The sequence below is a fragment of the Balaenoptera ricei genome, chromosome 6 (assembly GCF_028023285.1).
Source record: "Balaenoptera ricei isolate mBalRic1 chromosome 6, mBalRic1.hap2, whole genome shotgun sequence".
Taxonomy (NCBI): Eukaryota; Metazoa; Chordata; class Mammalia; order Artiodactyla; family Balaenopteridae; genus Balaenoptera; species Balaenoptera ricei.
Window position 1 is genome coordinate 57,994,955 of NC_082644.1, and position 24,310 is coordinate 58,019,264.

Below are 24,310 nucleotides of genomic sequence, written 5' to 3' on the forward strand. Positions count from 1 at the left end.
TTAAATTTTTTTGTTTATTTATTTATTTATGGCTGCACTGGGTCTTTGTTTCTGTGCGAGGGCTTTCTCTAGTTGCAGCAAGTGGGGGCCACTCTTCATCGCGGTGCGTGGGCCTCTCACTATCGTGGCCTCTCTTGTTGTGGAGCACAGGCTCCAGACACGCAGGCTCAGCAGTTGTGGCTCACGGGCCCAGTTGCTCCGCGGCATGTGGGATCTTCCCAGACCAGGGCTCGAACCCGTGTCCCCTGCATTGGCAGGCAGATTCTCAACCGCTGCGCCACCAGGGAAGCCCCTACACCAGGTTTTGTACTCGATTTTCGTACAGATTTTAGGAAGCAGATACGAAACACTCCAAAATGAACACACCTAAAACTGAACGTATTATCTTCTTCCCCTAATCTGTCCTCCTAAGTTTCCTCTCTGGGAAGCCATCATCTGTTGTCAACTCCCTCTACCTGATCATCTGAGACAGAAACCTATGTACCAGCCTAGATTCCCTTTCTCCCTTCTCCCTAACCTTTTTTTTTTTTTTTTTTAATATTCCCTCTTCCTCACAGCTGCAGCAAAGCAGAGGTTCTTCTTTTTTTTTTTTTAATTAATTAATTAATTTATTTATTTTTGGCTGTGTTGGGTCTTCGTTTCTGTGCAAGGGCTTTCTCTAGCTGTGGCAAGCGGGGGCCACTTTTCATCGCGGTGCGCGGGCCTCTCACTATCGCAGCCTCTCTTGTTGCGGAGCACAGGCTCCAGACGCGCAGGCTCAGTAGTTGTGGCTCACGGGCCTAGTTGCTCTGCGGCATGTGGGATCTTCCCAGACCAGGGCTCGAACCCGTGTCCCCTGCATTGGCAGGCAGATTCTCAACAACTGCGCCACCAGGGAAGCCCCTCCCTGACCTTTTTAAGAAGCTGGAGTCAGCCTGTTGAGATCACCACACATGAGGGTGGCACTGGGATAGGTGGATCTCCGGTCTGGTCAAAGCAGGAGGGGTGTTTTCCCATGACAACACAGCTGGGTGGAGAAATAGAGTCTGTCAAGTGAAGTTAGTTTACAGCTAGAAAAACAGGATTGAGCACTGAGGCTGAAGCTCATGGCAATGACAAAAACTGGAAACAAGGATCAAGGTTGGTAGCTGGGAGGTTTGAAACCAAGATAGTCTAAGGAGTGAACATCAGGCTAAGAGAGGATCAGAATTGAGATTTTTAACGGTGGATGGACAATCTCAGCTCTCCTTTTAAGTAATGGTAAACTGTATTACTGGGTAGGTATAGTGGCATAAACCGTAGCTCCACATCCTTAGTTGTGGTATTTAAAAGCAGCTTTCTGGGGACTTCCCTGGTGGCTCAGTGGTTAAGAATCTGCCTGCCAATGCAGGGAACACAGGTTCGAGCCCTAGTCCAGGAAGATCCCACATGCCGTGGAGCAGCTAAGCCCGTGTGCCACAACTACTGAGCCCACATGCCACAACTACTGAAGCCTGTGTGCCTAGAGCCCATGCTCTGCAACAAGAGAAGCCACCGCAATGAGAAGACTGTGCACCGCAACGAAGAGTAGCCCCCACTCGCCACAACTAGAGGAAGCCCGTGGGCAGCAATGAAGACCCAGTGCAGCCAAAAATTAATTAATTAATTAAAAAAATAAAATAAAAGAAGCTTTCTGAATTGGTGACCGGTCAATGAATGTAAAATTTTGTTAGAGCTGAGAATCATTTTAAAAAAAGACATAAGAATAATTGAAATGCTCTATTTAAAATAAAACATACAATCGTATCTTGATTTCTCAAACTCTTGATAGATTTAAGATTTTCCCTTTGAGTTTAGGCCTGCTCTTGGATTTACCATCCACTTTCTTACTTGAACCACCCTCTTAATTTCCACCAACACCAAGTTCTATTGGACAGTGCTGGCTGTCATCCAAATACCAAAATGCCATGCAAAAGCCATAATGCTTTTCTTTCCAGCCTGACCTCCTGTCAGTCCTTCATGCTCCCTCTAGGCTGAAGTCACACTAATAGTACCACTTATATGTCTAAACCCAACAGCTGTTCATATGTCACTGCATTTGTACATGCTGTTGTTCCTTCAGTGGAACAGGGCCTGGTGAGTTCCTTTCCACTGAACAGGGCCCTTTCCATTGAACAGGGCCTGATAAATTCCTCCTACTCAATCCTTTGTGATCTAACACACTTGACAACTCTCCTTGTGTTTCCTGATTCTCCCAGGCATAGAGAGTTGCTTTGTTCTGTTTCTTCCAAAAGCTCTGTTTACATTAGTGTGCTTTCCACATCCTCTCTTCTCTGGTAGACTGAATTCATGAGGGCAGGAACCGCATCGTACCCATCTTCATATTGCTAGCAGCGAACCCACCTCCTGGCACATAAGTTCTTGATCGAGGTTTACTGATAAATACTGTCTTATGATAGTTTTTTTAAAAAATAAATTTATTTTTGGCTGCGTTGGGTCTTCGTTGCTGCACAAGGGCTTTCTCTAGTTGCTGCAAGCGGGGGCTACTCTTCACTGCGGTGCGCAGGCCTCTCATTGTGGTGGCTTCTCTTGTTGTGGAGCACGGGCTCTAGGTGCGTGGGCTTCAGTAGTTGTGGCTCGTGGGCTCAGTAGTTGTGGCTCGTGGGCTCTAGAGCCCAGGCTCAGTAGTTGTGACACACGGGCTTAGTTGCTCCGCAGCATGTGGGATCTTCCCAGACCAGGGCTTGAACCCGTGTCCCCTGACTTGGCAGGAGGATTCTTAACCACTGCCACCAGGGAAGTCCTTATTTTTTAAGTGTATGTATATCTTGGGCAAGACTAAGCTCCATCTCATGTGACAACCAAGATGCTCTCTTGGGAAGGGATGCAAGACCATGACTAAGTGGGGAAGAGAATTGTGATTGTGGGCACAAGGGGGCAGCTGTGTATTTACTGATCCTGGTCTAGACTGGATTTTTTTCAGTTTCCCTGTGTGGTTACTGAACAATGCTAAAATATGTGGCTTTAGTCTAAATGATATCACACGCAGGGAGACAGATTTCTCACCCTAAATAGTAATTTGACTGGCTAAAATGAATTTCTCATTCATGTGCATAGGTAAATCAGTTACTTGACACCCTGGCTACACGTTAGAGTCATCCAAAGAACGTAAGCATTTTTAAAGTCTGGGCCCCACTTCAGACCAAATAAATCAGAATCTCTGGAGCAGAGCCAGGCATCAATATTTTTAAAGAGCTTCCCAGGTGATTTTCATGGCCAGAGTAGCAAAGCACCGAGTTACATCGTTTGCATCTTGTCATAATCAGATGTGGGGTTTTCTTAGTCAGCTGCATCCAGAACATGATGGTGGAACATGTCAAGTCGCTATTATTACCAGTGAAGTGTAGCTGTTTCACCAGCTGTGTTTACTGCATGACTAATGAAAGTCAGAGAAAATGACAAAGGTCAGCATGGGTTTATTTGGTATCTTTGGTGAAAGAGGAGTTAAGATCAAATTTGAGGAGACTTCCAATCTACCAAATTGACTGTTGATAATACTTACATGTCTCTGGTACATGCTCACCACTTCCACTGACTCTGGGTGGAAGCACAAGCAGTAGAGATGAGGTTTCTGTGCTCAAGGGAGAAAGGTGAAGAGGAGGGGAGGAATGGTGACAAAGATTTGTGTGTGTGTTCTAGGCACTTTTTATAGCTCATCGCATGTAAGCCTCATGACAACCTGGCACATTAGATGTGACTATCATCACTTTACACATAAGAAAACTGATTCTCTTAGTTTCTTCTTCCACAAAATGGGAATATTAATGGTTTTTACCTCCTTGTTTTTTTTGACAGTTCAGATAACATTTTTTTTTTTTTCATATTGTAAGTCCATAAGCTTTATTTTATTTTTTTAAACATCTTTATTGGAGTATAATTGCTTTTACAATGGTGTGTTAGTTTCTGCTGTATAATAAAGTGAATCAGCTATACATATACATATATCCCCATATCTCCTCCCTCTTGCGTCTCCCTCCCATTTACCTCCTTTCTTGAAGAGTGAATGAATTAATGCATATTAAGCTCTCAGCATCACTGGAACACACTAAGCTCTCAATGAATGTTGGAAATTATTGTCATTGCCCAAGATCTCAAAACTGGCAAGAGAGGGGATTAAAAGCCAGGGCCATCTGATTCCAGAACCATGAACTTTCCTCTCTACCTTGCAGCACTGCTGGGGATTTAACAATAACGCCATGATACTGCAATATGAAGTTGCAATAGGTGCAAAACACAATGAAGTGTCAAAGGCAGGTAGAGGAAAGAGCATGAGATCTGCACATTTGTACTCAGCAAAGGAAGCCAGTGAGTGTGAAGCACAAGATTGAGAAATAAAAAATCTGGAGGTTTGGGTGGTGGCCGCTGCTGGGCTTCAGCTTCCAGTTGTAGAGGGCAAGGTGGCAGAGACACTGGCACCCTGTGCCCCACTGCTGATGCCCAGATGGAGGTCGTCAAGTGGGTGGTGGTGGGAGACGGAGTTGTAGGTAAAACTTGCCTACTGATGTGGGATGCCACCAATGCATTTCCTGGAGAATAGATCCCCACTGTCTTTGACAACTATTCTTCCCATGTTATGGCAGATGGAAAACTGGTGAATCTGGGCTTATGGATGCAGCTGGACAAGAAGATGACGACAGATCACATCCCTATCCTCTCCACAAGCTGACGTATTCTTAATTTGCTTTTCTCTTGTGAGTCCTGCATCTTGTGAAAATGTCCGTGCAAAGTGGTATCCTGAAGTGTGACACCGTTGTCTCAACACGCCCCTCGTCCTAATGGGAGCTAAACTTGACCTTAGGGGTGATAAAGACAAGACTGAAACTGAAAGAAAGGCCGACTGCCGTCATGTATCCTCAATGTGTAGCCATGGTTGAGGAAATCTGTGCTGTGAAACACCAAGAATGCTGACACATTCTGACACAGCGAGGTTGCTACATGGTGTTTGATGAGGCTCTTCCAGTGGTTCTCTCCCATCTCCCGTCAAGAGGATGAGAGAATGCCTGCTGTTGAAAATGTCTGAGCACCTCACTCCTTGCCCCATCCCCCTGAGAACTTTTGTACACTTTGCTGAAAAACGTTGGCACCTTTGCACTGAATGCCAACATTTTGTTACAGATTAGGTTCCCCATAAAACCATTCTGAAACAAGCAGGAACTTTACCATTTTGTTTAAGGTATAAGAGTTCAAACTTCCATGTTCTATTAAAATTTACCCCTAAAATGGAAAAAAAAAATCTGGATTCAAGCCCTACCTTCACCATGTACTAGCTAACTGACTTTAGGCTAATTACATCTGTAGTGGCCTCAATTTCTTCACTTGCATAAAATAGGAATAATAATAGTACTTATTTTGTGATATCTTTTTTTACAAAAATTAAATGTGATCATCTATGTAAAAGACTTATGCTAATTAAGTAGTTTGGTTTTAGTTAGGTAGAAGAAAGAATTTGAAGCTAGGACAGAAGAAACGTGGGTCTGCCATGACCTAGCCCATTTTCTTTGCGCAAATTCCCTGACATCCTTACTTTCAGTTCACCCCTTGTTAACTAAGTTTGGTAAGCAGGTAGCAGTGCGGTAGGCATTCAGTAAATGTTAGCGCCATCTTTCTCCTTCCAATCTCTTATAACATGAGATAATTGGAATGGGTTACTGCTTTACAACCTGGCTAGTTATCAGAATAATCTTCGGAGCTTAAAAAAAGAAGAAAGAAACTGATCAGTCAGAACGTGTATGTTCAGAGCCATGGACTAGATGATCTATGAGATTCATTCATGGTCTGATGATTGGTTATTTTTAACCTCATGAGGAAAATATGATTTGTGTTTGATTTTAAACTGCTTATTCTTCTTTTTCTACAAATTATTTGAATCCATGTATAATATTACATAACAATAAAAGGGACAACATATGAGGATCAGGGAACCTTGAAGGGTTATTGTGAGGATGAACCGTGATAGTGCAGGCAGGCACTTAACACATGGCTGGTCAAGGTTGAGAATCAGTAATGGCAGCTATTGTTAAATGGGCAAATAGATCAATTATCACTCTCCCTAAACATCACTTTGAAAGATGGGTTTGGAAAACAGTGGGTGACTGATGGGTGTTGTGTTCTCTAGAACACAGATATTCTGTAATATTGATTAAGGGCGATTAAAGAAAGGGTAGAATAGTGTGGGGGGGGGGATAGGACTTTCCAGAAGAAGGGGACCATTTGGGCAGAGTTCCCAGGTTCTGACTTGGTGTGTTTGGGTGATTGATGAGACAACCTGAGAGGCGAGGGGTGGGGTGATGGGAAATAAGGTCCGATTACAGAGGTCTTGAAGGCTGAGTAGAGAAATGTAAATCTGGTGGAACTATTGAAGCTTAGTTTGCTGAGTTTATGGCTATGGCCACCTCTCACAAACTCATAAGACCATCTTGTATTTCCAAAGCAATTTTAAGGACATATGCCCAGGAGCTGGGAAAAAGAAGGCACTAGGAGGCAAGCCCGTCTTTGTTTTCTTCTGGGGGAAAGAAAGTAAAAAGAAAATGTTCAGGACACTGTTCCCCTCGGACACAGTTTGTACCTCTAAAGGGCATGATGCAGATTGTCAGTCATACTTTCCTTCTGTGAGTTCATATTGGTGATGTGAACTAAGAATGCCACCTGCTGTATCATAAACAAAGGACGTTGCAGCCATCAAGCCACCACATTATAGCTACCCTGACGGTGAGGCCTGAGGGAACTCGGGATGGAAACAAAGAATGCCTACCATCTAGCAGTAAATGACTGGAGCCACCCCCAATGGTGCACACTGAGGAGACTAAGGATGAGAAAACACAGGATACTGCCCCCCAACCCCCTGCCAATACCTGAGGTGCATATCAAAGGAATAATTTCAATAAGCCCAGACTTTGCATCTTCCCATACATAGAAAAGTGCTAATTTCATTAACTTGAGATGTCTGGTTTTCTTTTAGTAACAGTAATCTTTTGATGTTCCCAATACCTGGTCTTTTGTTGCTAAAACTCCTATATATCCTGGCTCCCTGAGCCCTTTGCCTCTTTGGAGCGGTCTCTCAGAGTTATTTGAGATGCTGTCTCCTGGGCTTGAAGTCCTAAGAATGTTTGCCAAATAAAACATAACTCTCAACTTTTAGGTTGTGGTTTTTTTTTTTCAGTTTTCAGTCGATGGTGACAAGCCCTGTGCTCTACCACCAAGTCACCCCAGAATGACAGAAGCCCATGGTCCTCTAATGGATGCCTGATCCAGGTGCCTGCCATGGGGCGAAAAACATCTGAGTAATTGTAGCTCATTTAAAGGTAGCTATTGGGAAGAATTTCACTGCTCCACCTGGGCACCCAGTATGACTTGTGACAAACTTCCACTATGGCCTGGTTGTCCTTATCTTTAAAATAAAATCATTTATGTCACAATTTGTACTGATCCAACTCCAGGTATTTTCAAGTGGTTTATAGTCTGTGTCCACATCCCAAGCACATTTTTAGGGGAGGGGCCACTGGGCTTTCCTCCTTCCCCCTTTTGCCTCTTGGATTCTCATTAGTGTTCAAGAGCCTGGAGGCTGAAACTGAGCAGGACCCTGTAGGGCTTTCCCAGGGACAGACCACCACCCCCACCACACCCCCCATCCCCCACCTCTTGTTTGTAGAAAAGCTTTAGCCTTCGAGGCCTTCCCCAAGTTCCAAAGAGCAATTTTAATCAGAGAAGTGAGAAAATGCAGAAACAAAGGAAAACAGTCAAAATAATAATAGGTTATTATTATTATCAAAACAAGACAAAATAATAATAGGTTAGCCATAAAACAAAGTCAAGGACCTTTAGTTCCTCCTCAAGGGCTATAGATAATATCCTGAGCGATATCCTTGAGTTGTTTTGCAGAAACTGAAACCCTCACCAGGTGGAAGAAGTTAACTGCATGCTGACCACAAGCATGTAGCCCCAGACCGGTTGATGATGTTAATTCTCGAAATACCACCCTATTACCTCATCATCAACCAATCACAAGAATGTCCACAAGCTGATCAGGCACCATACAACACTCACCCCTAATGTTGCCTTTAAAAACCTTTCTGTGAACTATAAACAAAATGAAAAGACAACCCTCAGAATGGGAGAAAATATTTGCAAACGAACCAACGGACAAAGGAATAATCTCCAAAATATATAAACAGCTCATGCAGCTCAATATTAAAAAAACAAACAACCCAATCCAAAAATGGGCAGAAGACCTAAATAGACATCTCTCCAAAGAAGACACACAGATGGCCAAGAGGCACATGAAAAGCTGCTCAACATCACTAATTATTAGAGAAATGCAAATCAAAACTACAGTGAGGTATCACCTCACACCAGTTAGAATGGGCATCATCAGAAAATCTACAAACAGTAAGTGCTGGAGAGGGTGTGGAGAAAAGGGAACCCTCTTGCACTGTTGGTGGGAATGTAAATTGATACAGCCACTATGGAGAACAGTATGCAGGTTCCTTAAAAAACTAAAAATAGAATTACCATATGACCCAGCAATCCCACTACTGGGCATATACCCAGAGAAAACCATAATTCAAAAAGACACATGCACCCCAATGTTCACTGCAGCACTATTTACAATAGCCAGGTCATGGAAGCAACCTAAATGCCCATCAACAGACTAATGGATAAAGAAGATGTGGTATATATATACAGTGGAGTATTACTCAGCCATAAAAAGGAACGAAATTGGGTCATTTATAGAGATGTGGGTGGACCTAGAGACTGTCATACAGAGTGAAGTAAGTCAGAAAGAGAAAAACAAATATTGTATATTAACACATATATGTGGAATTTAGAAAAATGGTACAGATGGACCGGTTTGCAAGGCAGAAATAGAGACACAGATGTAGAGAACAAATGTATGGACGCCAAGGGGGGAAAGGGGGAGGCAGGGTGGTGGTGGGATGAATTGGGAGACTGGGATTGACATATATACACTAATAAGTATAAAATAGAGAACTAATAAGAACCTGCTGTATAAAAAATAAATAAATAAAATAAAGATATAAATAAATAAAAATAAAAACCCTCCCGTGAAAGCCATCAGGGAGTTCATGTCTTTTGAGCACAAACTGCCCATTCTCCTTGCTTGGCCCCTCGTTGGGCGCCTTGCAATAAATGCTGTACCCTCCTTTACCACAACCCATTGTCAGTAGATTGGTTTTACTATGCATTGGGTGAGAGGACCCAAGCTTGGTTTGGTAACAAAGTCAGGGACTGACCTTCACTCTCTTTTCACCTGCCACCATATCTGCCACCATGCTGGCCCAGCCCGTGTGCATGAGACCGATAGCTGCTTCCACTGGGATTTTCACAGGGTTCTCCAGCTTACTCAGCACAAAAAATACATATTGCCTTGTCATTTATAATGAGCAAGAAGCACTTTTAGAGAGGATGACTAAATTTCAGTTAGCAGCCAAACTCCTACTCCTGCACAGTGATGGCTGTTATTTTTCTTTTTCTCAGATCAGTGCTTTTTTCCACTACCATTCCAAACTCCACTCACAGAGCTGTGTGGAAATTTTAGAACAGCAAAATGAATGGTGAGTGTATAAATGCTTGTGGGTGGTATGTGCATGTGTATGACATTCTATGTTTCCTGGCTAAAAGTTTACAAATGTGTTGGTATTTTGTGAGTGTGTTGGTCAGAGGGATGATCAAAAGAGTAGGTGTAACTACTCTTCCCGTCATACCTTCTTCATTCCAAACCTCAGAGGTATAAATCGGACTGGCACTAAACATTATAAATAATGTTCAGGGATTTTTTTTCTTCTAAAGCCAGGTCGATTTGCTTCTTATATTTTCAGGGATGGTTCCTCCTGACAAACAAACACAATGTGTCCATTATGTTACTCTTGGTCAGCTTCTGTCATTTCTAGTACAGGCTGTCTCTACTTTCGTACATCACATGTTTTTGGAAATGTGTTTCTAAGTTGAGTACCTGAAAGCAAAGTGTCAGACTCACTTGTTATAAAGAGCGTTCTATTCCCAGAGACTCAAAACATGTCAAGTTTATGCAGGGGCACCTTGCTCTGGGGTGAGGGGAGGGACGGCAGAAGGTGGAAGGGAGACATTGGGCTCTGTCAGGTGATTCTAGATGGACTCCCCAGAGCACAGCGGGGTAAGGGTGGGGAGAGTAAGCGCCAGGGTTCCAGATGTCAGGGTGTGCAGGTTCCTTCAGGTAAGGGAGGGACAGGAATGTTAGAGCAAGTTTGTGTGCCTGACACACAGCGAGGCCAAACAAACCATAAAGTCAGAGTTTGGCGCAGAGAAAGGTTTATTGCAGGGCCATGCAGGACGTGGGCGGCTCATGCCCTAAAAAGCCCTGAGCTCCCCAAAGGGTTTTGGCAAAGCATTTTTAAAAGCCAGGTGAGGGAGGGGGGTCGCCAGGTTAGTGATCAGTTCATGCCCAGTTCTCTGATTGGCTGATGGTGAGGTAACAGGGTGGTGTCACAGGGGTTAACATTATTAGTCCTTAAGCTCCAGGAGACCTGGGGTGATGTGCTCATGGTCATCAAGTAGTTAACATCTTCCACTTGGTGGGGGTTTTTCACATCAGTAAAACAACTCAGGAAATGTGCATCAAATACTGTTATCCAGGTACTTCAGAGAGGAGCTAAAGCAGAGGATATGGGGGAAGGCCCCACAGGGTCCTGTTCGGTTACAGGAACATGATCATGATAAGACCCGAAGAAGGGGTGTCTATGTTGACCTGAATGATCACAAGTGAAGGCAACTTTCCCTGATATCTTGCCTAAGACTGACGCTCCACAGTGAAAGTAGCTTATAGATGATGGTCAGTTATCATTGGCCAGCTGAAGTAGGAAGACTAAATCCAGAGAGATGCTTTTCCAGGATGAATGTACTAAGTCAAAAACACTCAAAGGCTGCTGTCTTGGTCCCTTCAGGCTGCTATAACAAAATACCTCAGACAGGTGGTTTATAAACAACAGAAATTTGTTTCTCACATATCTGGAGGCTGGAAGTCTGAGATCAGGATGCCATCAGGGATGCTTTCCTGGGTTGCAGATTTCTCACATGGTAGAAGGAGCATGGGAGCTCTTTTGGATCTCTTTTATAAGAGCGCTAGTCCCACTCATGAGGGCTCCACCCTTGTGACCAAGCACCTCCCAAAGACCCTACCTCCTAATACCTTCACATTGGGCATCAGGATTTTGAGATGACACATTCAGACCATAACAGCTGCTTATAGTGGAGTTCCTTCACATAACTGAACATCAGTCTTGCTATATGTAACCCATGGTCAGTTATAGGTGTGCTCTGCTTGATGCTTTCCAAGTTAGTCAGATACTGAATTTAACAAATTGAATCATGTTTAAAAAAAAGTTTCCTTGTTATTTTAAGGAAACTTTTAGTGAGTGCTCGTATTATAATAATTTTTATGCTTTACCTTTTCCGGTAATTTTAATTTTTTAAAATATTGAGTCCAGTAGCCAACTCTAAGATGGCTCCTAGTGGCCTTTGCCTTCTGGTATTCACATCTTATATTGTCTCCCCTCACACTGAATTAGGGCTGGCCCTGTGTGACTTCTGACGCTGGGTAATAAAAGGCATTGTAGCTTTTGCCTTACTCTCCTGGACCACTTGCTCAGCAGAAAGCCAGCCATCATGCCACGAGGACACTCAAGCAGCCCTGGGGAGAGGTCAGTGTGGAGAGGAACCGATGCTCCTGAACAAGAGTCAGTACCGACTTGCCAGTCACATGAGTGAGTCCCAGTCAGGTCTTCAGGGAATTGCTCCAGCTCTCATCTGACTACAACCACCTGGGAGACTGAACCAGAACTGCTGAGGGAGATACTTCTGAATTCCTGACTCATAGAAATTGTGAGAGAAAATAAATAATTATTATTGTTTTAAGCCATGAAATTTGGGGATGATTTGTTAATTAGCAATAAATAATGAACATACTAAGTTTCTGAAAGTAGGGGATATCTGTATTATTGAGTCAAACCATGAGAAGTTTCTTATCATTTTTGTGATTTGTTTAACCTAAGAAGTTTAACCTTCTTAGATATGTGGGTTTATAGTTTTCTCCAAATTTGTAAAAGTTTTGGCCATTTCTTCAAGTATTTTCTCTATTCTCCCCTCTCCTTCCTCTCCTCCTGTGACTCCAATTACACATATATTAGGGTGCTTGACATTGTCCTACTGCTCACTGTTGCTCTATTTACTATTTTTTGTGTGTGTGTTTGTTGTGTATCATCTTTAATGCTGTGTCTTCAAGTTCACTAATATTGCCTTCTGCAGTATCTAATCTGCTGTTACTATCATCTAGAGTAGTTTTCATCTCAAACATTACATTTTTCATCTTTAGAATCTCATTCAGGTCTTTTGTTATGTCTTGTATGTGTCTATTTAACATGCTTGATCTTTACTTTCTTAGATATATGGAATACCATAATAACTGTTTTATGTTCTTGTCTATGAATTCTGTCATTATCTATCATTTCTGGATCTGTTTCTATTGATTGATTTTTTTTTTTAATTCTCTGCATTATGGGTTATTTTTTTCCTACTTCTTTACATGCCTGGTAATTTTCCATGGTAACATGACAGACAATTTTCCCTTCTAGTTTTATTGAGATATAATTGACATACGGTACTGTGTAAGTTTAAGGTGTTCAGCATCATGATTTGACTTACACCACAGGCATTTTGTATTTAATCTGTTGAGTGCTGTATATATTAGTATTCCTATAAATATTGTTGAGTTTTGTTCTGGGACACAGTTAAGCTACTTGGAAAGATTGGTATACTTCTGGGTCTTGCTTTTAAGCTTTGTTAAGCAGGACCAGAGCAGCATCTGATCAAGGGCTAATTCTGCCCCACAACTGAGCCAATTCCCTTCTAAGTACTCTACCCGATGTCCTATGAATTATGAGATATTCTACTCTGTCTAGTGGAACATGAACTATTACTGGCACTGTATGATCTCCCAGGATTGCTCCTTCTAATCACTAATATAGTAATGATTAATTAGCTGTGGACTCAAGCGGGTTCTTCTGCAGATTTCCAGAATTCTCTCTCTCTGAAACTCTCTTCTCTCCAATCCTCTGCTCTGTGAACTTAAGCTACTTTGGCCTCCCTGTGCTTTCATCTGTCTCCTCAATTCAGGGAGGCTATTGGGCTTCCTCCAGTTTCCCTCACCCTAAGCTGCAGCCTGGAAACTCTTTCCAGATAGTAAGGTTGGCCAATTATAGGGCTTATTTGGTTTGTTTCCTATCTTTCAGGGACCACTGTCTTGCACTGCCTGATGTACAATGTCTGAAAACCATTGTTTTCACACATAATTGTTACACACACTATTTTTTAGTCATTTCAGACAAATGGATAAATCTAAGCCTTCTTACTCTATCTTGTTGAGAAGCAGAAATCACTTTCTTACTATTTTTGAGGTTGGCATATATAATGGAACTGCTCCATTTGAGCTGCAATGTGTATATGTTTTTATGTTTGTTGATGAAAGTGTGTGATAAGGAGGAGGGATGGGAAAGGTCATAGAAATCAAGGTCACTCGTTTCTTTTAAAAAATAATTTTCAAATGCATTTTTAAAAAGTAGTAAAAAAAGATATGAAAATAATACAAACTTAAGTAAATAATATAAATACAACACAGATAATAATGTGGAAGTTAAGTCTCTTGACTGACTCACAACTCTATCATTCAATCCCACCTTAATCCTCAGACTAGACTGCAGCTAACAGTTTTTTGGTGTATTCTTACAAAAGTGTTTCTGAGTGGGAATGTAGTGCTATGTTTTCATAAAATATAATCAAGCATAGTATAGTATTTTTGACACAAATAATCATTAGAGGTATAATTTAAATTATTTATATTCTATCAATTCTTTAAGAACTGATATATTTAAAATAAAATTTTTACTTTTATCTTTTGAAATCTGTTCGGATTACATATTTTGAGGAAAGCTGAATAAAGCTACAGCATTTTCCATTAAATTTCCACTGCTCTATTCATTAATATGTTAATGAGTTAAAGTCTTTACAGTAATGTATTAAAATAGTAATACATGCTCATGTGCTCATTTGAAAAAGATCAGAGAAATATAAAAAAGAAAAACTATTTTGAATCCTACCACTCAGAGATGACTTGGCCACTATAGCTGTTTGATAATTTTTTATCAATTAAATTAGCCAAAGACATCCTCATCCCTGATTAATCACATGACATAGCACAAAAGGATTATTTTGGCTGTATGTGATATGTACCTAATAAGCACTTTTCTCTCTCTCTCTCTCTCCCCCTCACTCATTCTCTTAAATGAATGTTCTCCTGATAAGTACATGTCATGTTCAGTAAACGTATGTTGATAAAGTAATTAAGTAGGGCAGTTGATTTCATTTATTAATTCAAAATACATTTGTTGAGTAAAATAGTTATAGTCTCCGCTTTCATGAAGCTTTTACAGTCTCAGGAGAGACTAATATTAATCAAATAATTATACAAATAAATACATACTCACAAACTGAGATAAATGCTATAAAGGAAAAGAAGGCTATAAAAGAGTGTAACAGGGACCTGACCAAGCTAGAGGAGCCAGGAAGGTTTTCCTTGAAAAGTGATTTGTCAGTTGAAAAAGTCATCCTGACAAAGGATGAAGGAAGGAGTATATGGGCATAACATATGCAAAGGCCCCAAGGTGGGTGGTAGTTGAATCTGGGGGAAACAGAGAAGGCTCATATGCTGAGGCACAGAGAGTGAGATGTAGTATGTCTGAGTTAGAGAGGGGCTTCCCTGGTGGCGCAGTGGTTAAGAATCCATCTGCCAATGCAGGAGACATGGGTCCGAGCCCTGGTCTAGGAAGATCCCACATGCCGCAGAGCAACTAAGCCCGTGTGCCACAACTACTGAGCCTGCTCTCTAGAGCCTGCGAGCCACAACTACTGAGCCTGCAAGCTGCAACTACTGCAGCCCATGTGCCTAGAGCCCGTGCTCCGCAACAAGAGAAGCCACTGCAATGACAAGCTCACATGCTGCAACTAAAGAAAAGCCCATGCGCTGCAACAAAGACCCAATACAGCCAAAAATAAATTAAAAAATAAAAATAAAAAAGAGTTAGAGAAAGACCACATCACACTGGGCCTTGTAGGCTACGTTAAGGATGTGAGCCTTTAGCCTAAGGGTGGCGGGAAGCCAATGAAGGATTTTAAAAAGAGAAGTGTCAATATTAGATTTTTGGTATGAAAATATCGTTGACTCCTGTGTAGAAAATTGTTGGAAGGAAGCAAAAATTAATGTAGGGTGGGACTGCCCTGGTGGTCCAGTGGGTAAGACTCCGTGCTCCCAATGCAGGGGGCCTGGGTTTGACCCATGGTCAGTGAACTAGATCCTGCATGCATGCCGCAACTAAGAGTTCGCATGCCGCAACTAAGAGTTCGCATGCTGCAACTAAGAAGCTTGCATGCTGCAACTAAGACCCGGCGCGGTCAAATGAATAAATAAATAAAAATAAAATCTTTAAAAAAAATTAATGTAAAAAAGAATGACAAACCCTCCAAGAAATTAACTGTCTGAGTACCAGTGTATTTCATTACATTAAAACATTTAAAAAAAAAAAAAAAAAAATTAATGTAGGGAGACCCATTAGGAGGCTGTTGAAGTATAACAAGTGAGAGAATAGGGGCTTTGACTAGAAGGGCAGTGGTAGAAATGGAGGTAAAAATCATGGTAACGAGATGATGTGTAGGTGAGGGAAGTGTTAAGGATGACACCTAAGTTTCTGGATTTCAAAAGTGTGTGGACCAAAAATGTATAAGAGAAATTGTACACCATGACCAAGTGGAATTGATTCCAGGCTTGCAAAGCTGGTTCAGTGTTCAAAATCAATCAATATAATCTATCATATCAACAAGCTAAAGAGGAAAAATCATATGATCATATGAATTGATGCAGGAAAAGCATTTAATAAAATTGAAAATCAATTCATGATGAAAAGTCTCAGCAAGTTAGGAATGAAGGGAAATTACCTCAACTTGATAAAGGGCATCTATAAACAGCCCACAGCTAAGATCATATTTCATGATGAAAGACTGAATGCTTTCCCTCTAAGATCAGGAACAAAGCAAGATATCAGCTCTCACCTCTCTTGTTCAACATAGTACTGGAAGTTCTAACCACTGCGATAAGAAGAAAAGTAAATAAAAGAGATACAGTTTAGAAAAACAGAAATCTGTCTTTAATTGCAGATGACGTGATAGTCTATGCAGAAAATTCCAAGGATTCTACAAGAAAACCTCCTAGAACTAATAAGTGAGTTCAGCAAAGTCACAGAATCAATACACAGATCAGTAACATTTCTATATACTAACAATGAACATGCAGCAACTGAAATTTAAAAATGCAAAATCATTTACAGTTGCCCCAAAGAAAATGAAATACTGAGGTATACACTTAACAAAACATGTACAAGATCTATATGCTGAAAATTGCAAAATACTAATTTAAAAAATCAAAGACATAAATAAATGGAGACACATACTGTGCTATGGATTGGAAGAGTCAACATGGTAAAGATGTCAATTCTCCCCAAATTGATCTGTAGGTTTATTGCAATTCCTATCAAAATCCTAGCAAGCTTTTTTGAGATAGAGATGAAGTTATTCCAGAATTTAGGCATGGGTCCCAAAATAGCTAAAACATTCTTGACAAAGAAGAATAAAATAGGAGGAATCACTCTACCTGATATTAAGGCTGACTGTATATCTGCAGTAATTAAGACAATGTGGGGAATTCCCTGGCGGTCCAGTGGTTAGGACTCGGCGTTCTCACAGCCAGGGCCACGGGTTCCATCCCTGGTCGGGGAACTAAAATTCCATAAGCCACGCAGTGTGGCCAAAAAAAAAAGACAATGTGGTATTGGTAGAGGGTTAGACACACAGATCAATGGAACAAAACAGAGAACCCAGAAGCAGACCCACACAAAGATGCCCAACTGACTTTTGACAAAGGTGCAAAAGCAATTCAACGGAGGAAGGATAGACTTTTCAAAAACGGGTTTGCAGTTATGGGACATCTATAGTCAAAAAATGAAACTCCACCTGAACAAAATTCAATCTAACATCAAAATTAACTCAAAATGAGTCATGAACTCAAATGTAAAATGTAAAACTGTGAAACTCTTTGAAAAAAAGATAGAAAACAAATTCTTCAGGATCTAGGCAGAGTTTTCTTAGATGATTTATGAAAGGAAAAATTAATCCATTTGAACTCATCAAAATTAAAAATTTTGCTCTGTGAAAGCCCATGAGAAGAGAGTGAAAAGACAAGCTACAGAATGGGAAAAATTGTTTGCAAACCACATATCCAACAAAGGACAAATATCTAGAATACCCTCAGAACCCAAGAGTAAAGACACAAACAACCCAATTAGAAAATGGGCAAAGGCATGAACAGACATTTCACCAAATAGGATACACAGGTGGCAAATAGGCCCATGAAAAGATGCTCAACATTGTTAGCCATCATGGGAACGCAAATAAAATCTACAATGAGTTATGACTACACACCTTTCAGAACGGCTAAAATAAAAAATGACGATAACCTCATACACTGGAGAAGGTGTGGAGAGACTGAATAGCTCATACTCATTTCTAATGGAAATGTAAAATTGCCATTTCTTATAAAATTAAACATCCAATTCCCATACAACCCAGAGATTGCACACTTGGGCATTTAACCCAGAGAAATGATAACTTATGTTCACAAAAAACCCTGTACATGAATGGTCATAACAGCTTTATCTGTAATAGCCAAAGCTGGAAACAACATAGAAGTCCTCCAACAGATGACCGGTTAAACACACTGTGGTGCAGGTCTTTCCTGGAATACTATTTAGCAACGAAAAACAATCGATTGACACATGTAAGAACTTGGATGAATCATGAGGAAATCACATGTAGTGGAAAAAGTTAATCCTCCAAAATTACATACTGTATAATCCCACCTATGGAACATTTTGAACTGACAAAATTTTAGAAGTGGAGGACAGATTAATGGTTGTCAGGGGTTAGGGATGAGGGTTGAGGGTGATGTGAGATGGCAGGGAGGCGGGTGTAGTTACAAAAGGATAATACGAGGTATCTTTGAAATGCTAATACTCTTCAATTTCTTGACTGTGGTTGGTGGTGGATCCACAAACCTACACATGTGATAAAATCGTATAGGACAAAATACACACATACACACAAATGAGTACAAATAAAACTAGGAAAATCTGAATAGGTTGGTAAATTGTATCATTGTTAATATCCTGGATGCCATTTTATATGAGTTTTTTTTTTTTTTTCTGGCCGCACTGCACGGCTTTCAGGATTTCAGTTCCCCAGCAGGGGACTGAACCTGGGCCACGGTAGTGAAAGCCCAGAATCCTAACCATTAGGCCACCAGGGAACTCCCCGTATGAGTTTTACAAAATGTTACCATTGAAGGAAACTGGGTAAAGTGTATACAGGATCTCTCTTAAGAAAAAAAAAAAGAGGGACAGTGGGGACATTACTGAAAAGAGCTCTAGCCTAAGACGATTGGTATCAGGATAAACTCCAAATTCCATAATCAGCATTTTGCACTTTATGCTATGGCCCCAACTTATATTTTCAGGCTGTCATCCATGACACACTTAAGCAGCCCCTCTGAGCTCCTTGCCATTTCCCCAAATGCTTAGCGCATTCTACATGGGAGAGTGTATGGCTCAGGGCATCGGGCCCCCAATCTAGCTGTGTGTCAGAGTCTTTCCTTTGCCTCACCCAGTACAGGGTAGGGATTGGGATATTTGCTTGAAGCAAGTAGTCACCCATGAGCTTGAAGTTCTCACCCTTAGTTTAGTAGCTTACCAAAGAATTTTCCAAACAAAGGATGTTCTCTCCTATTCTGGTGCTAGTGATTAAGACAAAAATGTCACCTTTTTGTCCTCTTTTCTAGCAGTTCCTCTGCCTGGAGTTTCCTGCCCCAGCTCTGCCCCTCCCTCTGCTACCACTCTTAAAGCTACCTCCTTAGTAAAAAAAAAAAAATTCTTGTCCGTTTGGCCAGAGAAAAGTGCTTCCTTCTTTGAAATTCCAAAGCCCTTGCATCAGTAGTTTACACTCTGTGCTATATTTTTGGTTATTCATACACCAGTTTAATGTTTCGACTAGACTATGAATGACTTGGGGGCAGAGTCCATTCATCCTGTAGTCCCTCATACTGGGTGCTGTGGAGACAGACATCAGTAAAACAAGTTCTAAGTCCTTGAGGCCCTTACAACCCAGTGGGGGAGATGGTTTTATCAATAAATCCCTCTATCTTTCACAAGGTGCAGAGGAGCCAAAGATCAGTGCCCCATTTCAAGGTTTTCTGAAGCCCCGTCACAGTAAGAGGCAGATTAAATCGGCAATAGTTGATTCTCTCTACACATTACTTTGTGCTGTTACTGCTTCACTCAAGCTGCTGAAGCCAAAAACTCTTGGGAAACAGGAATGGCTCACTTGGGAAAAGAGATGTGGAGGGTAAAATGGCTGATGGGGGAATTTCACCCCATCTTGGAAGACAGCAAGTCTCCAAGGCTTTGATATATGAGGCAAAGAAACAAAACAACATATAAACATGCTTATTCACGTGTGTATACACACACGCGCGCACACACACACACACACACACCCCAACAACAGGAAAGGAAAGAAAACCATTTATATTGTTACACTTTTTTCCTTTTAGATTTCACATTTGATAACATGAATAATGTAAATGTAATCTAAAGTCACAAAGCTTTGACTAATTTTATAAGCCTACTACACATGGGCTTGGTGGGTAATGGGAGTGGTATGTAGCTGAAAGCTTACTATTTTGAACCTTACAATGCACTCAGAGGAAAGATGGTCCTTTCATGGTAAGGCAAATATGGTAGGTTTTTATCTTATCATTGGGACTTCTTCATAAAGTTCCTTATCTGGTCACATATTCTGTGAACATGTTATTTTTACCTATCCTATGTTCATTCACCCTGCTTTTGGCAGCAGTACCTTGATTTTTCCCAGGGAACCTCTATTCCCCTGTTGCAGTCCATGTGTCTCCCCAGAACCAGCACACAACTTGGAGCAGCTAATCAGAATATTGTATTCCTCTGGTCACTGTAACTGGTTCTGTGGGTGGGTATGTGACTCAATTTGGTCCAATTAGCATGAATGCCAGGACTTTTGCCAGAACCATTGGGAGAAAATTACTCTTTGAGCTGAAGCTGCTGTAAGAGAAAACAGGGTGATCCTGGAAGAACTGGCAGCCATTTTTTTCAATAAAAGAGGAGACTTTGCCAGAAAACATTGTTGTCACACACACACACACACACACACACACACACACACATATACACATACACACACAAACAAAAAACAGAGTTGAATCATGGAACGAGCAATACTAAGTCCTTGATATCTCGCCTATGCCTCTGTATCCAGCATGCCCGGTACTCACTCTAGTCTTGGACTTTTAATTTATGTAGGTTAATAAATTTCCTATTTTGCTTAATAAATTTCCGATTTTACCTAAGCCAGCCTCATTTGTGTTTTTTTTTTAAAAAGTCACTTTCAAGTAAATGTATACAGAGATAATAACTTTGAAAAATAAATGAAAACTACAGACATTTTTTTGTCTCTACTTAACTAGAACTTCTGGTGTTTGTTGGTCCATCTATTTTAGGAGATCTTACATGTGTTAGGGCAAATCGCCAGGTTTGAGCAGTGAGAAATGAGATGTCCTGTATTAGTCAGGATAGAGCAGCTAGGCTCTGCTGTGATAATAACTTCAAAAATCCCCTAAGTCTGAGTTGCTCACACTATGTGTCCATTGCAACGTTCTGTGGGGCTCTGCTCTATGGTCACTTAGATGGACACGGGCTGATGGAGCCTCCACCATCTTGTAGAAGCACCATCTGGAACATATGGCTTCCTTGGTCATCAAATGGGAGAAGAAAGCACATCAAAATCTCATACCTGGGGGCTTCCTTGGTGGCGCAGTGGTTAAGAATCCACCTGCCAATGCAGGGGACACGGGTTCGATCGCTGGTCTGGGAAGATCCCACATGCCGCGGAGCAACTAAGCCCATGCACCACAACTACTGAGCCTGTGCTCTAGAGCCCGCAAGCCACAATTACTGAGCCTGTGTGCCACAACTACTGAAGCCCACGCGCCTAAAGCCTGTGCTCCTCAACAAGAGAAGCCACTGCAACAAGAAGCCTGTGCACCGCAACAAAGAGTAGCCCCCGCTGGATGCAACTAGAGAAAGCCCGTGCACAGCAACGAAGACCCAACACAGCCAAAAGTAAATAAACAAATAAATAATAATTTTAAAAATCTCATACCTAATCTTCTATATTTAGAGTCCATCTGTTAGAACTAGTCACATGGCCCCATTATTTGGAAAGTGGCTAGGAAGCAGTCTTCCACGTACCTCAAAGGAGAAAAAGCCAGGATATAGTGTGTTCTAATAATGTCTAACACATGACCAAGTTTATATTTTTAGATCATAACTCTGATAAGAATTATGATAATAACAGGTGAAATGTATTAAGCATTTCTATATACTAGACATTTTATATACATTATTGTATGTACTCCTTACAGCATCTTTATGACTTATAATTGCCTCCATTTCCTATATGAAGAAATTGAGGTTTAGTTTAATTAAGTCACTTGCTGGCAGTCACAAATCAAGGGAGCTGAGGTTCTGTTGGAACCCATGTTAGAACCTGGCCACTTACTCTGTGCCCTAGTGCCTCCCTGATGTGAAGGATCCATGGATGAGCCAAGGGATTGGACTCAGTGAGATCAGCTGAAAATTCAATTAAGAAATGATGAGATGATGCTACTCAGAACCTGGGTGGATGGAGAGAAGAGGCATTACCAAGGTGAAATGACAAGACTTGATGATAGATTAAATGTGGGAATGTGGGGCAGCAATGAGTCAACAGTGACTGAGTTTTCAAGCAGTTTGACTGGGAGGGTTCGACATACTATGAGAAATGTGAGTGGGGATGTCAGGCTGGCAGGCAAAACACAGATTTGGAGCTGAGGTGGAGATGCTGATTTGGGAATCCCACACTTAGACAATGGTTTACCTGGGTGGTGAATAAGATCATCCAGGGTGAAAACAGCATGGAATGAGAAAAGGGTGAAGACAACTTGTGGGGTGGGGTCAGGGGAGGTAAAGGGTCCTAGAGTTTCCAAGGAGGAAAGAGAATGAAGAGTAAGGAATAATAAGGAGCAAAGCACATCTATCATTGAGTCTCAGACCTCTGTCTCCATGACAACAAGGACTTCACCAATAACAAATACCCTTTTATGAGACAGTGTTCATCTCTGTTGGTTACAGCATGTCCTAACTAGGATTTTTCCATTAGATATAATTTTTTCCCCTAACCTGGGTATTAATAAGCTCTGGTGTTCAGTTTTAATCTCTTGGATTTTAAGAATGGGTATTCAACTGAAAGGATTTGAAACCAGTGAATCTAAAACATAAGAGAAAAAGAATGTGACATCTTTAACATCACAGGTAAGACAAAGGTGGGAGGTCTATACTACAAAGCTACAGTAATCAAGACAGTATGGTGCTGGCACAAAAACAGAATATAAATCAATGGAACAGGATAGAAAGTCCAGAGATAAATTCACACATCTACAGTCAACTAATCTATGACAAAGGAGGCAAGAATATACAATGGAGAAAAGACAGCCTCTTCAATAAGTGGTGCTGGGAAAACTGGACAGCTACATGTAAAAGAATGAAATTAGAACACTCCATAACACCATACACAAAAATAAACTCAAAATGGATTAAAGACCTAAATGTAAGGCTGGATACTATCAAACTCCTAGAGGAAAACGTAGGCAGAACACTCTTTGACATAAATCACAGCAAGATCTTTTTTGATCCACCTCCTAGAGTAATGCAAATAAAAACAAAAATAAACAAATGGGACCCAATTAAACTTAAAAGCTTTTGCACAGCAAAGGAGACCATTAACAAAAAGACAACCCACAGGATGGGAGAAAATATTTGCAAACAAGGCAACTGACAAGGGATTAACCTCCAAAATATACAAACATCTCATGCAGCTCAAAATCAAAAAAACAAATAACCCAATCAAAAAATGTGCAGAAGATCTAAATAAACATTTCTCCAAAGAATACATACAGATGGCCAAAAAGCACATGAATGCTCAACATCACTAATTATTAGAGAAATGCAAATCAAAACTACAATGAGATACCACCTCACACTGGCCAGATGGCTATCAGCCAAAAATCTACAAATAATAAATGCTGGAGAGGGCGTGGAGAAAAGGGAATCCTCCTATACTGTTGGTGGGAATGTAAATTGGTACAACCATTATGGAGAACAGTATGGAGGTTCCTTAAAAAGCTAAAAATAGAGTTGCCATATGATCCAGCAATTCCACTCCTGGGCATATATCCGGAGAAAACCATAATTCGGAAAGATACATGCACCCCCAATGTTCATTGCAGTGCTGCTTACAATAGCCAAGACATGGAAACAACCTAAATGTCCATTGACAGAGGAGTGGATAAAGAAGATGTGGTACATATATTCAATGGAATATTACTCAGCCATAAAAAAGAATGAAATAATGCCATTTGCAGCAACATGGATGGACCTAGAGATTGTCATACCGAGTGAACTAAGTTAGACAGAGAAAGACAAATATATGATATCACTTATATGTGGAAGCTAAAAAAAGGTACAAATGAACTTATTTACAAAACAGAAATAGAGTCACAGATATAGAAAACAAACCTATGGTTATAAGGGGGGAAGGGCAGGGAGGGATAAATTGGGAGATTGGGATTGACATCTACATACTACTATATATAAAATAGATAACTAATAAGGACCTACTGTAGAGCACAGGGAACTCTATCCAATACTCTGTAATGACTTACATGGGAAAAGAATCTAAAAAAGAGTGCTTATATGTATATATATAACTGATTCACTTTGCTGTACACCTGAAACTAACACAACATTGTAAATCAACTATACTCCAATAAAAAATTTAAAAAACAAAAAACAAAAAAAAAAACACCAGAATGGGAATGAGGTGGCTTTGTAAACCCTGAAATTCTCAACTGGGCAGAAATTCCAGTTCCTCTTCCATTTTTTACCCATCTCTTTGTTGGCTTTTCTTAAGCTTTAATTGCTCCAGGAAATAGTCCCCAACTAGAGCAAAGCCATGTCCT

General features: G+C 40.9%; 1 pseudogene; it reads left to right on the plus strand.

Moving 5' to 3' along the window:
- Window positions 1-4,459: 4,459 nt before the first annotated feature.
- LOC132368067 (ras-related C3 botulinum toxin substrate 1-like) lies at window positions 4,460-5,138 on the plus strand (annotated as a pseudogene).
- The last annotated feature ends 19,172 nt before the right edge of the window (window positions 5,139-24,310 follow it).